The sequence below is a fragment of the Mixophyes fleayi genome, chromosome 5, assembly GCF_038048845.1.
Source record: "Mixophyes fleayi isolate aMixFle1 chromosome 5, aMixFle1.hap1, whole genome shotgun sequence".
Classification (NCBI taxonomy): Eukaryota; Metazoa; Chordata; class Amphibia; order Anura; family Limnodynastidae; genus Mixophyes; species Mixophyes fleayi.
Genome location: NC_134406.1, coordinates 221,496,838 through 221,514,430, shown reverse-complemented (window position 1 = coordinate 221,514,430; position 17,593 = coordinate 221,496,838). Strand labels below are relative to the sequence as shown.

General features: G+C 39.3%; 1 protein-coding gene across 1 annotated transcript in view; it reads right to left on the bottom strand.

Moving 5' to 3' along the window:
- Window positions 1-17,593, bottom strand: part of SNTG1 (syntrophin gamma 1) — a 437,638-nt gene that overhangs the window by 141,778 nt on the left and 278,267 nt on the right.

The following is a 17,593-nucleotide window of genomic DNA, read 5'->3' as shown; positions in this document are numbered from 1 at the left end:
AATCACACCAGGGTTGTGAATGACAGGTATGGGGGGTATACGGGAACAGCTAAAATCACATATCTTTGGAAAAGGTATGTCAGATTGTCAAAAGGTCAACATGTTTGGTATCAAAAGATGAGTCAACATGTTTGGTATCAAAAGATGAGTCATAGGGGATTTATTAATGATAAAATTGGATTGATGTAATGCTCTAAAGAAAAAATAGATCACATAGTAGAATTGGTTAGTAAATCAGACAACATGCAAATGGTAATTGAAAAAGGGACACAGGCCACAACCCCCGATTAGCATTAAACGCTGCCCCTGTGAAGACAATCCCATTTCATGTTGTTTAAAAACCTGTGTTCTGAAGGGACAAAGGGCCAGCTTCTTGGGGAATCAATCTAATTGAAGGACCGTCCATCTTTTCTGCCTACCCCCAGGCATACAGATTATGATAAGTAAGTTATGCTCTGTAATTTTATCCCTTTTGATTTTATACTGTTTGCCATTTTTTATTTGTATGTCAAATCTTTATCTAATTGTTTTTATTATCTGTAAGCACTGTACTTTTTGTATATTAAATCTAAAATTTAATAGTTCTGTCCTTATTGCTCTAAACAAATTCATTGCCTATTTAGAAGAGACAGATTGCTTGGCTGGATTAACTCTTTAGATACCAGAGTGAGAAGAGTTAACTATTTAGCTACCAGAGCACAGAGTGTGTGCAATTGGGTGATTAAGTCATAGGTTTGCTACGGGCCTTATTCGTAGCTGTTGGCAGTTGCTGAGAGGTGTGAAGCCTGCGTCTGTTGGGAAAAGGGACCAGCGAAGTCTGTAGCCTTAGAAAAAGAGGTTAGTGTGAGATTTGGGGCTGGAATCCCATGTTCCCTTACAGTAAGCTTCCAAGTCACAAGTGCGCAGAGGGCGGTTTGTGACAAATAAAGGGGTTCAGAAGCGGTTTCCTGACAAAATAGAGGTGATATATTATAGGACTGTTGGAATATATGATAAGATATCTAATCAGGAAGTAGCTAGAGGGGCTTATCGCTGACTATATATATATATATATATATATATATATATATATATATATATATATTATAATATGTACATGTAAACTCTCCATATGGGAGCTGGCTAAAGATTTAGTCAGTTTTCTACACACTTGTGACTGTTACTGACAATCAGCACATAATACAATCAGTAAGCAATAATAAAACAGGGGCAAGCTTGTCTTGTAAGTTCTTCTAAGTTTTTCTGAGCCACAGATAGCGATTGTAATTGAGGTTGAGGCTCTTAAAGAGTCTCCCCTATTGCTGATATTTCCACTGATTATTGCCCAGGGGTATCCAGCTGAAACACTACAAGAAAACCCAATGATCATGGTGAGCAGTGATTGTTGAGTTTTTTGGCTATATGTAGAGGCTGCCCCGTGTCTTTGCCAGAAAAGGGGTTAACTGGTTGTTATGTGGACCAATGTAGAGCAACCACAAGGTCAAGTCTGCCTTAAGAATATAATTGGTTCAATGGCAGCAATTTTCAGTAATAAGGATTTGCAAAGGTGAGCTAAAGAGGTTGGTTTGGGGGAAAGGACACAGTATAAGTTTTATATATATATATATATATATATATATATATATATATATATATATGGAAATGGAGGGTAAAAGAGGACGAGGGCGCACAATAGTGTAGTATTATAATATAAATTGGGACCAAGGAAGGTCAAGAGTAAAAAATAACCTTATCTCCAGAGAGATGGCCAAAGGTCTATGTGCAAGAAAGCTCCAATTATTACACCAGACACTCTTGTGTGTGGATATGCGTACCAGAATGATGATCTTTAAGGCTTATCAAATCAGATATCCCAAAGGAAACAGGTCACACATTTTCAATAGTCCCGCATATAATAGGTGCCTCAGGAATGAAGCAAAGATGGAAGCCACAGATGTAAAATCTTAAACATACAATTTATTAAGTGCACAGTAGCTACTTACACATAAAGTAGCAGATAACAAGCGTATCTATACAGCAATCACGGATCCGATAGATGACATACAGTGATCCTGGATAAACATGAATAGTAACAATAACCTCTCGACCCGTTTTGTCCGTACCAACACCGGGCTTCATCAGGAGATTTCTCCTGATGTCTTGCACATAGACCTTTGGTCCATCTCTCTGGTGATAAGGTTATTTTTTACTCTGGACCTTCCATGGTCCCAATTTATATTATAATACTACACTATTGTGCGCCCTTGTCCTCTTTTACCCTCCATTTCCAGATTTTTCTATATTACACTGCTTGGTCTCTGGAGGACTGGCAGCCACCTGCAAATGGGAAGTGTGTATTTTATCTAAATAGACTTCTGTACAACAGACTTTCATATGGACTTGTGACATTCTAGCTCTTCATTTTATACTGATATTTTGTTGAAGCGCCCCACATGGTATCCTTTTTTTGCTATATATATATATATATATATATATATATATATATATATATATATACATACACAAGTTAACCCGTGCATGATACTCATGCATTCTAGTCAAATCAAGCTTCTTAAGGTGTTAAAAAGGTTCTTGTCATGCATTTGGGCCTTGCCCAGGCCTCCTCAGGGGAAGAGCGTTACTTCCCGATGCAAGCGCCCTTTTTTAACGTGGTTTTGTCCACATATCAACAAATTAAAAACATCTTAGTATACCAAATTTCAGCCCTTTCTGAGTTTTTTTCCCCCACACACACTAAGAATTTAGTAGGTTAGTGTATAACTCCGCCCAGCAGGTGGCGCTGCAGCTTGGTTTTTTTTTCACACACACACAGACTAACACACGCCACTAGGCTTATATATATTAGATATATATATATATATATATATATATATATATGTATTAATTACAAACCCTTAAGTACAGCAGTGTTAACAATCTAGGAGGGGGTATTTTACTGTATATTTTAAGATGCTGAACTAGGTTGAGGGATCAAATTCCAAATGTAAGGATGAGCCATATAGAAAGGTATTAGGCATACCATATGTGATACCCAGAAACTGCGGAGCACTAGGACCCGGTGGGACAGGACTGTGCCACAGCATGATACAGAAGAGACTTTAGGACCCAGGGAAAATCCAGGCTGTGAGACAGAGTCTGTTAAGAGGAGGAGCCTCAGAGAGTGAGTGCTAATGAAACATTATGAAAAGATACATATTCTCTGGATGCTGTCGCAAGCTGTTGTGAGGCAAGTGCAGTTGCTGAGAGTTAGACTGCTGCAGATGGGTTAGGTGTGTTGCCAGCCTTCATTATAGTGGCTACAGAGAAGCTGTCACTAAAAACAAGAGCTGACACCAAGAAACACGTATTCAAACTGACTGTGTATCCTCCCTCACTTCACAGTATATTCTACATTTTAAGAGCTGTGAGCTAAATTTGCAGACATTTACTTAACAAATTTAAAACATTACCCAACCTCCTACTACTACACACAGCATGACCCCCAGATATACCTGAAATACTGATTTAATCACTGATGCCCACTCTGATAGTAACCTGGTATCTGCAGCATCCTGCAACCCATCAGACCCTGAATATACTAGTCAAAGAACAGCATCACAGCTGACTTTTTCCTGCAAGAACATATGAAAGTAGTGTTAACTGCCCTGGCAATACACTGCAATGTGTGATATCCGAGACAGTAATCACTGTTTTTGATAATTGTACCAAAGCTACAAGACTGCCATTAATATCGTTCACACAAGTGTAAAAGGATGTGATCATGCATGAAGATTTTAATGGTGGTTATGGCAAAATAAAAAATAAAAACTTGGGTTTTGCCAATATTATTGTGGAAGAAGTGACATCCTTTAATCATAGTTCTTATAAAGCACTATGAAATAGAAAAGTCAAAGGTGGCCCCTAGTCAATATATGCAGGTGTTCTATGTATAATACAGTAAGATTTAATTCCCCCTTCCCTGAAGAGCTTATCATTTAAATGGTGGGTGTTACAACCTTTAAGGTATAGTGACAAGTGCTGAGCTTAAGATCACATATTTGGTTAGATTTAGGTGAAAATATCACTGTTTCCTTTTAAACCAAATTGAGATTAAGTTTGGTCATCCATGTGGAGAATACCATGAAAAATTTCTAACTCATCCTACAGAGTAATGGTTTACTTTGAAAAGTAAATTAATGTATCCTATGTATGCATCCAATTAAGCACATGAGTTTTCTTGGAGAGAATGTGAACATTTGAAGAGCAAGAACTAGACACAGCAACAGAGAATAATTATACAGACAGATAGGAAGAGACCAATGGCATAGTTCTATATTAAATGGCCAGAAAGTACGAAATCTAATTGAGAATAGTTATTGAGGAGGATTATTATAGCTAAGTGAGCTTTGAATTTAATTGCAAATCATCCAAAAGGATGTGGCAGTTGGCTTCCAGTTAATCTGGGAATAAAAAGATTTAAAAAATTTTGGAAGTAAGAGAGACAGATAAAAGTCCATTGGAATTCCTGGGGTGCATAACTTGCAGATGTCACAGTGTGTGACAGCTAATTCTCATTGGAAGTACAGTAGAAACAAGGGATAAGCTGGAAAGTAATACGCGTATAGGTCTTTAGAGGATAGGTGTGCACAGACGGGGAAAGCCAGATGATTGGAAGCAATAAAAAATGTTGCTAAGTGAAAGGTATGAGCTTGAGCAATTAAGGAGGGATGGAGTCAAGCTCACAAGTAGCTAGCTGAGTGAAGCTAATCAGTCAATGAAAAGTGTAAAGTGGATATGGACAAATAAGTGGAAGAATAGAATCAAAAGGGGGATAAAAATCTTAAATCACAGCATGCTTTGTGAAATGAGTGAAGAAGAAAGATGATACAGGAAAAGAAGAGATTTACTGTGAATAGTGTTTGGGACTTCTTCCAGTGTCTTTCAGTGACACGGTTTTGAATGATTAATGTAAGCATGTCTGGGTTTAACAGAGGGTTGACCTTTACAGGGCTGGAACCTTGAGGATTGTATCAGGGCATAGCAGACAATAGTACAAAAAGAATAGATTTAGAGACGCTCACAAAGGTTTAGAGTACAAAAAGATAAAAGAGAAGGGGCCTGAGTCAATAAGGAGAGCAAAGCAAAATAAGGAGTAACTTTGCACCTGGGCAAAACCATGTTGCATTGGAGGGAGAGGTACATTTAAAATGTGAGGACAGATTTATAATTGGGGAAGGGCATGTCCTAGATCAACTTTAAATTTCAGTATAAAAATAAAGCTATCACGTATTTGTGTGCTAGATGGAAAAACAGCCAGTATTTAACTTATGTGCAAAATAATAAACTCCTTTGCACCCCTTGCATTGTAACATGGTTTTTCCCCTTACTTTCCTTAATGATTCAGGCCAACGGTGCTGTAATAGAATGTCAGTAGAGCAGGAGGTCTGAGCAGATTGTGAAAAAGTACAAGAGTGAAAAACCGAAGCATTAATAGAATAGAGAATTTGGTGATAACTAACTGTAATAGCAGAGTGAAATTTCAGGTGAAAACAAGGACTAAAAATCTATGCCAGTAATGAAGAGGAGATCAGGTTACCAAGGGGGAGTTGGATGGAGGAACACAGACAGCCTAAAAACATCATAATAAATGGAAAAAGGAATAGGCAATAGGACATTGTTTTTATAGCATGGCCACTTGTACATGAAAACAGAGGGAAGGCATTATGCAATTTAAATAATAAATTAAAGAGGGGAGCAATTGGAATGTACTTAAAGCAACCATGAAAAAAAACACACCTATCACAACAATTGGTACAAGGACTATGGTAGAACAGCAAGTCATAGTGGCCTAACACAGCCTCAACAGAAGAGCAATGTTGGTACAGCTAAGTAACTAAAGATAACAGAAGACTGAGAAATAAAGAGCTCATGAATTAGCACAGACTTCATACATACGCAATAAATATTTAAAGGACACAGGTGAAAATCAAAAGGAAAATATGGCTGCAATGGTTAACAGAAATATACTAATATTGCTATATACATAGTGGAATTTCATAGTGTGAAATATGATGCATTGTTTTCTAAGTTTTCAGTAATATTTAGGCAAGAATACGAGGGAATATATGAGGCAATATAAATCATATAATTTCAAAAGCTTAATTATATTCATATGTGCACACACTAAAATATATATTGATTGTATCACATTTTCAGAATCACTGGTGGGATTTTAAGGTGGACTGGTAGGCTATAAATCATCGATATTTTATTTTGTCCATTACATGCTGAAATAAGTAGCTACAAATAATAAGTATGTTATTAAGCCTTGATGAACAATTCATTGACCTTACATATATTTCATTTTTTAATGGACTTTGAAAGCGCATAATATTTATCAACAACCTATTAATACAGAGATGTGCAGAAATGCTGATATTGCAACGGTTCTTGAAATAGGCATCCTACATTTAATTTAAGATTGTCACAGAAATGTATCCTTTAATATGTGGTTACTTATTTACTTTTATAATTTGATCCTCTGTAAGAGTTATGGAGAATGAGCCTGGGGCTACACTTCCTATACTTTTTATTGATTAATAATGAAAGTAAATGTCAACAAATGATGCAATCTTCTGAATTTCCTAGATTTATTGGTTATAAAAAAGGTATGCAACAAACAAATCACTTTGTATTTTTATTGGCATGTGAAATACCTCCCTGAGTGCAAAATAAACAGTAAGCAATGTAAGACATTTCTTTGTAGCATTTTGTTGCAGTTAAACACAACTGATATTAATAGATGTACTGTAAGTTTCAACAAAGCATAGACATACTAATCGATTATAGCTAATCATAATTAAAAAAAGATATTACAACAATATTCTTAAATTAGAAAAGTACAGATTTTAATTACTAAAAACCTTGTATAATATTAATGGAGCTAGGTCAAAGGACTATAGAACAAAGTTCATTTTATAGCAAGTAAACATAATTTTTGAGTATTATTTTTTTCTCTTTTGAATTGTATTTGTTTCTTATTTATTACTCCAACTCTACCAAATATGTATTTCTTTTTAAATAAAGTCTCAGAATATGTTTAATTTAGTTTGATTTAGCAGCTCCATTTTGGCGCGTTTGAATTCTACAGCAGCCGCGGCGCTGTCAAGCAGCATCCGCGGCAGTACTGTATTATACTACAATACAGCACTGCCGCGGACGCTTCTTTGACAGAACCGCGGCTGCTGTACAGTACCGTTGGTTCGCGGAGGGGAGGGGTTTCTGGAGAACAAGAAACCCCCCCTGCGTGCGCCACTGCTCCTGTACTCCAGTGATCCTGTCTCCCTGTCATCTCTTTTTGACTACTCTCTTGGATATCCCTTGGCCTTGTAACCTCCCTGTCCTATTGACCTCTGGCTTGCTTGACTTTCATTCCTCCTTTTGATCCTGATTTGGTACCGCACTTTCGGCTTGACTCTGACCTGGACTTGCTGACTACTCTTTACACCTACTAATTCACTGGTAGTTGTTCAGAAGAACTGCAACCTGCGCATCCTTTGCAGCAAAATGCAAACCTTTTTGCGGGGTCCCTGGCGAAGACCAGAGGAGCATTAGACTCTGCTCCTCCAGATTCAGCAGTGTCAATCTCAGCGAGTAGGTAACATCCAATTTGCTATTGTGGGACAAAAGTGATATAAGGTCTCATTCAAACTTATGTCCTTACTAAAATTGTTCATAAAAAATCGAGAAAATAGGTAAAATAAGTAGAATAATATAAACACATTTTCCTGAAGAGAAATCAATGAATCAAGTTAAGCTGTCTTGTAAGTACATTAATTTTGCTAAGCACATTATCCTGATTGACTGGCTTGTTTTAGCTGTGACCTATATTGAGAGAGACAGTTACCTAGTTTGAACTGACAAAGTCAGCTTAAGTATCTATTAAGAATAATGTGATGTGTACTATTGATTATGCTTGAGTGCAACTGTTTTGTGCTTAACTCCTTTTGCTTTAACCTTTAGTGGAGATGCACATTAGGTGGAATGAAACATTCTAATGAAACAAAGATGGAAGCCTCATTCATGTGATGATGACAATGAGGATCATTAAAGTCTCAGGAGAGCTAACTTTGCCTTATATGGACTTCTTTACTTTAATATCAGTACATTCCAGGACTTATGCATATGCAACTGAAAAGTCCCTTTGCAGGTACCTGTCTTATATTGATATATGAACAAGAGCATACCTCCCATAATAATTGCTTACTGGAAATCGAGGGCTAGTGGAATTCCACTCAAGTCAACAGAACATTGTGTAATGTGATTGTAATATCATGTATCATGTATTCCAAGCATTACAAGTATCTTAATGTGTTCATGATGTAGCAATGTGTGTGTCTGGTTGTGTAGTTAGTGGATGTATTTTTTTACAAAAAAGATGTGTGCTCTGGGTGTGTTGGGGGAGTGCAATTGCTCTTTTTAGAAGTTCCTGTAAGCTGAACTAAGCATCACTATGTTGCTTTTAAACTTTTTTCATTGTTTCATAAATAAAACTTTTGGATTATACTTCTGGATTGGACAATCAATTATTCAATTTTAATAGTTGTGGTTTCAGTCAGTTCTTTCATCGACCCCGGGACCTACAGAGTTACCAACGAGAGGGTGGATGATACGGTTGTAATTTAAATGTCTGTTTGATTTTTCTCCTCTCTCTGCCAGGTTGTTTATTGCTGGAATCTGTTCCGGATTGTTTGAGCAGCTGAAAAGAACCTGTTTTGTCTGACGGTTTATTATAAATGTCTTGTCTCTGTCAAGTACTGTGCAAAGTAATTCTAATTTCAAAAGTACTGACTAATTTTCAGTGCTGTTATTTCTTTGTTGCAAGAGACAGTGAATGTTTGAATATGATACTGAAATATTGTGAAACTTCTTGCAATAAATTTATTGACGTGCTCTTAGTCCATATTGACTAATAAACAGAAATCACAGAGGTGACCCTGTTGTCAGCCCAGCTTGTCTATTTCAAATCAGAGACAAGGAGGTGATCGAGTGGTAGAGTATGGGAACCAGGCTATCAGGCTCTGTCCCCGCTCTCCCCCTTTGCAGCAGGGATGGGAGTCTTCTCTTGACAACTGCCCAACTCGCTGCTCTCCCCCGTTGCCCAGGCAATGGAATGCTTCTTTGGTTGTTGTCTCCTAGATTGGGCTGCCTATATATTGCTGACTCTGACACTGATCCATTGCCAGAGTATTAGATCACTACCCTAGTGATCTAGTGTGGTCCTTATGTAGACCTATTCCTGACTATCCTTCCTCATGCATCTGTTCTGTTTGGATCTTCCAGTTTGTATTCGACTATCCTGACTACCCTACTAATTTCTCCTTGGAACTTCTATTGTCCTTCTGGCACTGACCTGGCTAGTCCATGGCTCTACCCTGTGATTCCAGTTACTTCGCTAGCAATCGGCTTTAAAGGGCACAACCTGCACATTCATTGCAGAAAACATCAAACCTCCTAGCGAGGAACCCTGGCGAACACTGGCGGCATGTTAAACTCTGCACCTTGTTGTTCAGTTGCGCTAACTGCTAACAGGTGAACATCAATGTTTCATAGACGGTGCGCCTGTTGTGATTATGTGTAACAAATATGAAGTTTCTTGTTGCAAATATGTAAAATAGTGCACTGAGATGACTAAAGGCTGTGCAAAACCTTTTTCTTCCCATGGTTCATTTGACCCAGATGTCCTAGAGGGAGTAAAAGTTAAAATACACAAGATAAAGTCACAAAATATAAAGAAAGAAACAGTGACTGTTTTAAAGTGTGGCAGCTTGAATGGGCATCTGGTAAATGTAAAGCTAAGAAACATGGAAAAATGCATGAACATATAGCCGCACACCTTACTGCACCTCCTCTTTATGAGAGAACAAAAGTAACTATACTGTCGCGCACGCTAAGGCAGAACAGCAGATACTATCAGACAGAGTTAGCAACAGCTGTACCGACTTGCAGAGTCGGTACAGGTTATCAGTTAGCAGTCCTCAGAATGGCCCTCTGACATGACAAAGCAATTGGCAGTGGGAGTTGCAAACTTAGTCAGCAATCCGAGTCTGATACACAAACAGGCAAAATGATACAGGAAAAATTCAATATCGTAGTCAACAATCTGGGTCTGGCACACAAACAGGCAAAGCATTACAAAGGGAACACCAAAAGTAGTAATCCGGACACAAGCTGGGATTGTGCACATGGAAACAGCCAGATAACATGGGAATAGGATAGGAGCACTGGGAGTCAGTAGAAATCATGTTGCTCTGACAAAGGTTCAGTATTCAGAGCAAATTTAAGAAGCAGATTCAAATTCCTCGCCCAGTGGTCACATGATCGTGACAACATCCGGAAGGTGCTCAGCTGTTGCGAGAAGGAGGAGAGGAGACAAGACTCAGAATAGGGAGCAGGTAATTGAATCCTTACATATACCCTGTACAAGAGATGAAGGACTCTATGTCAGACTCTCTATCAGAAAGTGAACCAGAACATGACTAATAATGGTAACTGCTAAGCCCACTAATAAAATAATGCAGATGTCCCTAGAAGAAAAGACACAACTGGGCGTACCTGGGTATCATAATGCCCGTCAACCCAGTGGCGGATCCAGGGGGGGGCGATCGGGGCAATCGCCCCCCCCAAGCAGGGGCTTGCTGCCAGCGGCTGCACACTATGTGCAGGTCCGCTCAGCAGTGACAATGTGCTGCCCGGCTGCTCTGATTGTGTTTTAAAGGCTGAAAGGGGGCGGGGAATAAATCGCCCCCCCCCCCCTAAATCGCCCGGGGTAGAAAATCTTTCTAGATCCGCCCCTGCGTCAACCTGACACCCCCATGTCAGGAATTACTAGAGCAGGAAAAACTGAAAAATTAAAGTCATGGTCTAAGATAAATGATAAAATATGCAAGAGGAAAAATAAAAATATTTAACCCATCCCGCTATCTCTCAATCATTTAAGAACTATGCAGGTTCCCAATGGAGAGGGTAACAATGTGGTGTTCATGTACATTATAATTTATGTACCATGGACATGTGCAGTGTGAGGATACCACCCTTAGCTGGGATGGCAGTTACCCTCTGTGGGATTCAACTCACTAAGGTAGTCCAGAAATGATCCAAAATAAGACTTTATTACGACAGCACAACACCACAAGATGTTCACAAGTTACAGGGTAAATGGTAGCATGTATCCTCCAGCAGCCTCTTACAGTCAGCACTCCAAAATAATAATCTCATTCTCTTTCAAAGTCTTATCCTCCCGCAATATTATTACTACCGATTAGCAAAAAACAGTTATGGTGTCGCCCAGCCTGTGTTATTGGCTCACACCGACCCTATCCTGGGAGGGTTTCCTCCAGCGGCACCACAATGCTTGGCCCAGAGTCCTTTTCGCTGATGTCTTGTACACCAGGATACTCCGAGCTAGAATAGCTCCCCTGGCATTCTCCTCTCCCTTTATTCTTCCCTGTATACACAGGAAGTAGGGTCAAATGTCTCAAAACTCCCCCTAACAGCAGGGACACGTTAGCTGCTAGACATACTGTCCCTGTTACCTTGATTATACAATAGAATGGCTTAGCTCAATTAGCTATTTTGGCTGGATACACTAAACATGGGGTTACAATATTACACTGTACGCTTACATGAAACAATAAGACTTTTGACACATTGTATCAGCAGTGTTATGCCATATGAATCTGTGATATATTTTGATACAATAATATTTATATTGATACATATTGATACATTTCCCAATGCTATTTTGCCCAATATATTACTATGGAGGAACATTGTATATCATTTCTAACCTCATTACCACCTGTTGACCTAGCTAATTAACATGGGCTGCCAGATAGTTAACTCGGACATTGTTCTGATTACAAATGGTAATTACATTATCTAACAATAGCAAAATGACTGCTGCTGTCCAGTTATTTTCACACAGTATGGCAATATTCTTTATATTTATACTACATACTTCTTACCTTGCTGACCGTTCCTTCTCCGTCACTACCTCTGGGTCTCTCTCCCCCCCCGTCCACCCTTCCAGTTGGGGTCCCTCAGGGCTCTGTTCTGGGACCCTTACTCTTCTCTCTATACACCTCTTCCCTAGGTGAACTCATTAGCTCCTACGGTCTCAACTACAATCTCTACACTGACGACACTCAACTCTACCTCTCCTCTCCTAATCTCTCTCGCTCCCTCCTCTCTAGGGTGTCCGCCTGCCTCTCTGCCATCTCCTCCTGGATGTCCTCTCGATTCCTCAAACTTAACCTCACCAAAACTGAACTCATAGTCTTCCCTCCCTCTCGCACCTCGCCCCCTTCGGACCTCTCTATCACTGTGGACAACACCTCTATCTCCCCTGTCCCCCAACTTCGCTGTCTCGGGGTCATCCTCGACTCCTCTCTCTCCTTTGGCACCCACATTCTCTCTCTTGCTAAATCCTGCAGGTTCCAGCTGCGAAACATCGCTCGCATCCGGCCCTTCCTTTCCCAAGATGCCACCAAATGTCTCATTCACTCCCTGATCATCTCCCACTTGGACTACTGCAACCTCCTCCTTACTGGCCTCCCCCACTCTCACCTCGCTCCCCTTTGATCTGTACTTAACACAAGCTAGGCTTATCTTCCTCTCTCGCCGCTCCTCTTCTGTCTCCCCCCTCTACCAATCCCTTAACTGGCTCCCCTTACCCTACAGAATCCTGTTCAAGCTCCTCACTCTCACATACAAGGCCCTCGCCAACTCCACAGCACCCTACATCTCCTCCCTCCTCTCTATTCATGCTCCATCCCGCCCCCTCCGATCGGCCAATGACTGTCGCCTCTCTTCCCCCTGATCACCTCCTCCCATGCGCGTATCCAAGACTTTGCCCGCGCTGCCCCCTCCACTGGAACAAGCTCCCTCCCTCCATCAGAACTTCCCCTAATCTGTCTAGTTTCAAACGGTGTTTAAAAACCCACCTTTTTCTTAAAGCTTTCCAGTCTCCCACTTAACTCCCTACCTGTTCTTCTGACTCTTCCCCTTCATTCCCCTTCCCCTATCCCTTATTCCCCTCCCCCTATCCATTCCTCCTTCTCTCCCTTTCTCCCCTGTGTCTCTCTGTCAGTCTACCCCACCCCTTAGATTGTACATTCCTTTGAGCAGGGTCTTCTCTCCTCCTGTCTTCTCCACTTTTAACTCTGCTCGCCAGCTTCCCCGCCTTCCTCCTCGAGGACCCTCTTCCTCCATCCCCTCTCGCTCCCTCCTCTTCCCCCTGGGGGTCTCCCTCTCATCCGTGCCCTCCCTCCTAGGTGCCGTTGTTGGCAGACCTTCCCCTCTCCCCTCCCCCGCCCCGCTAGCTGTGCCTTGAGCCCACTAAGTTACTGTGATTATTGTTTACTGTACTGTGCTGTCTCACCTCGTATTGTAATTTTGTTTGTCCCTGTACGGCGCCGCGGACACCTAGTGGCGCCCTATAAATAAAAATTAATAATAATAATAAAAAATACATACAATATTGCAGGTAATAGCAGGGGCAAAATGTACCTAATAACATGAAATAATATATATACTTAGACTGGGCCAATGATTAAAAAGTACATTAAACTGTGAGAAACAGGTGATGAATATAAAGTTCTCATTCCAGTAGCACCCCGTTTCCTCACATGCAGTAAAGAGAAACATACTTTCTGACTTTCCAGATGCTAGGGGGGCACAGAAATTTGTTAGAGACATAGGTCACGCTTGTGAGCCCACCCTAAAAGATTGGCGAACTCTTAAGAGAGGTTATTTGTCTAGTATAAATGCAGATGTAGATACATTTTTAACAGGTGCTGGTCTCATAGTACTTGACATAGCAGGTGGCATCTAGAATGTACCGATACTTAAAATCAGGAAATGATTGTGAGCATTTATAGATAATTGGAAGCTACTTTTCCTCCTGATAGAGATTGGCACAAGATATTTTCCATACTACTTGATGAGAGCAGTTAAAGAAATTTAGCTACACACGAGTAAAGACACTAAACCATAAAAATATACCACACAGGACCTGATTAAGGGTTCAGGCCGCCCTAGGCTAATACGCTTGTAGAAGCCTCACTTTCAACGCCAGGCTAATATGCAGTAGAATAACCCAAAATTGTCCTAAATTTAAGTTCCTACACTGACCTATATGCTTTAAACACCATAGAAAATACAGTTAACATTGTAACCCACCCACTTAGGACATTTTGCACTATATAAAAGAGTGGGTGGTCACAATCTAGTAAGAAGGGAAATATATAGGCGAATACAAAAAGCAATAATGCCACAATGGAGAAGAGATAATAAATATGGAACAAATCCTATTTGTGGTATAAATAACAATTATCATTTCATTAGATATTCGGGAAATGTAATTGATAACATAACAGAGGGCTGGGTACGTATTAACGATCCTGAAAATTCTAACAGGCTTTAGTCCTACAAAAAAAACCTGAATTCTGACAAAAACGAATATAATATAAGCAGACTTGCCTAAACACCGAAGCTCCAAATCTCCAATGGAAGTGGCCTGTTGAGAGACAATCATTCCGAAGACATTTAGCCTGCAGGGTCCAGACATTGCTGCTTTAAATTACCATTGATGTAAGTCGTGCTGACGTGAAAATGAAGTGCCGGAGTCAAGTGTCTTCGGAATGACTACCTGTCAGCAGGCCTCTACCATCGGCGATCTGGAGCTTCGGTGTTCAGGTAAGTCTGCTTATATTGTATTAATTTTTGAAGCCTGTCTGAATCTTCAGGATTATCCCCGATAACAGTAATATTACATGAAAGTGTTTCATATGTTAGCTAAGAATTGCAAGCAATACATTTAGAATTGATCTAACACAGACTTGTTATTATTCATTACGCTTCAATAGCAGGAGATTATTGCATGACATTAGAAACTATAAGCGGGTCCAAGGGGTAAATGTATCATACCCCGGTTTTGTCAACTCCCGCGAGTTTGGCGTCTTTGCAGCTTAAATTTAAAGCGGCGCTGCCTTGTAAAGGAAAGTTTCCCTTTACAAGGCAGCGCCGCTTTAAATTTAATCTGCGAAGACGCCGAACTCGCGGGAGTTGACAAAACCAGGGTATGATACATTTACCCCCAAGTGTTGTACTTACTTGCTGAGTGATACTAACTCAGGAGAAATAACAGAATATTATATGGGAGATTTTGACTTTGATAAAGAGATAACAGAAGATGATGCTTGAAATGGAGCTGATTGTTGTTTTTCATGACTGGATCAAGCAAACTGCTCCTCAGGGTTGGTTAACTTGTACAAAAGCATTTTATATGCCAAGGGAATAATCTTGATAATAATTCTGGGGGTCATTTTACTGGTGTATTTGATGATGATGTTTGTCTATACTCTGTCCTTTTATAGAAAAGTAGAAAAACTGTTGCACAAGATTGTCCTTGTTTCACATAAGTTTTACCAACCCAACCCAAGTTTTATCTGATTAAAATATGATATGAAATATTTCAATTAAGGAGAAGTGCTACCTAAATACAATGGACTTTCACAGAAAAAGGAAGAAAATATTGTATTCAGAAATTGGTGCACATGTCTGGATAAGAAAATCAGAATATACTTTTCCCAACAAGTGACATATTATATAAACAAGTTAAAGTCATATTTTTATTATATTTCATCAAAATTAGTATCCAGAGAAATTAGAGTAAAAGTGTATGTGTTCGTATGGGGTGTCAAAATAAACTAGCATTAAGGGGCAGATTCAATTAAGTTACTTGGGAAAGTAATGCGGCCTGCACATTATTACTGTTTGTTCGGTAATTGCAACCCTGATTTGCAGAAATCCGGGAAAAAAATGACTGTATTAAAGGAAAAAGTGCAAAGGCCGTGTTACTTTCACGAGTAATGCGGCCAATTGAATTCCCGCCAAAGAATTCACAATAATTAATATAAATCATCTTATTTATTAATTCTTACAAACATAACTTTTTAGATAGTGGTCTATGATAAGGCCAATTAAATTAATGTCCGCAGCAAATAGTTAAAATAATACGATCAGAGAATGGACAGCCCAGCACTACACAAGAATGCCGGCTGCAGTATCTTATCAGCAGCACAGTGGCAATGATTTGCTCTCAATGTTGGTAACTAAGATATAGTGATGGTACATCAAGTTTAGATGATCTGGGGATATCAGGATTCAATAATTCAATCAGGCACTTTACAGATCAGTGCTACATACAGAAGTATGCTGTGTTTTCTTATTCACAGCACAGCATTATTATTTAGCTGAATATTGTTTATTCAGGTTTTAGATGTCAGTCTGTGATAAGGCAACTAAAATTAATATCAGCAACTAATGGCTTAAACAATTCGATCAGAGATCTTGCAGATCAGCGCTGCATAAAAACTCTGGCTGCATATTCTTAACGGTAGCACAATAGCAAGAATATGATGTCAGTGTTGGTTAAGGTGTAGTGATGGTATATCCAATTTGAATGATCTATAGGTAATAGAAAATGCATTATTTGTCACAACACAAATATATCAGCAATACTATAGATCAATTATTCAGCAAGACAGTAATGCATTTTACTATATGCAGAAATGACCACTACAGGCATCAGATAAACATACTAGTAGGTTAATTGGCTGCTATCAAATTGACCCTAGTGTGTGTGTGTGTGTGTATGTGTATGTATGTGTGTGTGTGTGTGTGTGTGTGTGTGTGTGTATGTTAGGGAATTTAGACTGTAAGCCCCAATGGGGCAGGGACTGATGTGAGTTCTCTGTACAGCGCTGCGGAATCAGTGGCGCTATATAAATAAATGGTGATGATGATGATAACATAATTTCTAGAGAGACTAGTTAACTTTAAAACTAGAATCATATGAGAGATTACATTCCCGATGCAATACCTCTATGTTTGATTATACTATCTGTGCTAATAGATAACCTATTTATAGGACAATAAGATCTTGAATGATAATAGATTGGGACCAGGGGCATATCTTCTCTGGGCTACCCAAACTAAACATATCAATACTATATTTTGACTTTCAATACCGGCTTCTGGATGTAGCGCTGATTTGTAAAGTGCCCGATCAAATTATTTAATCCTATTACCTTTAGCTCATTCAAATTTGATATACCATCATTACACCCTAACTACCAACACTGAGAGCATATTCTTTGCATTGCGCTTGTAATAAGAAAATGCAGCTTTTTTAAGCAGCGCTGTTTTGCAAAGTCTCTGATCAAATTATTTAAACTATTAGTTGCTGATATTAGTTTTAGTGGCCTTATCACAGACTACCATCTAAGAAGCTAAATAATAACGCTATGCTGCGAATATGAAACCACAACCGTCTTCTGTGTGTAGCGCTGATCTGTAAAGCGCCTGACTGAATTACAGAATTTTGATATCCCCAGATCACCGAAGCTTGATATACTAACATCACTATATCTTAGTTACCAACAAGTCTCTAACTGTATTATTTTATCTATTTGGTGCGGACATTAATTTCATTGGCCTTATCATAGGCCACTATCTAAAAAGTTATGCTGTTGTAAGACTTAATAAATAA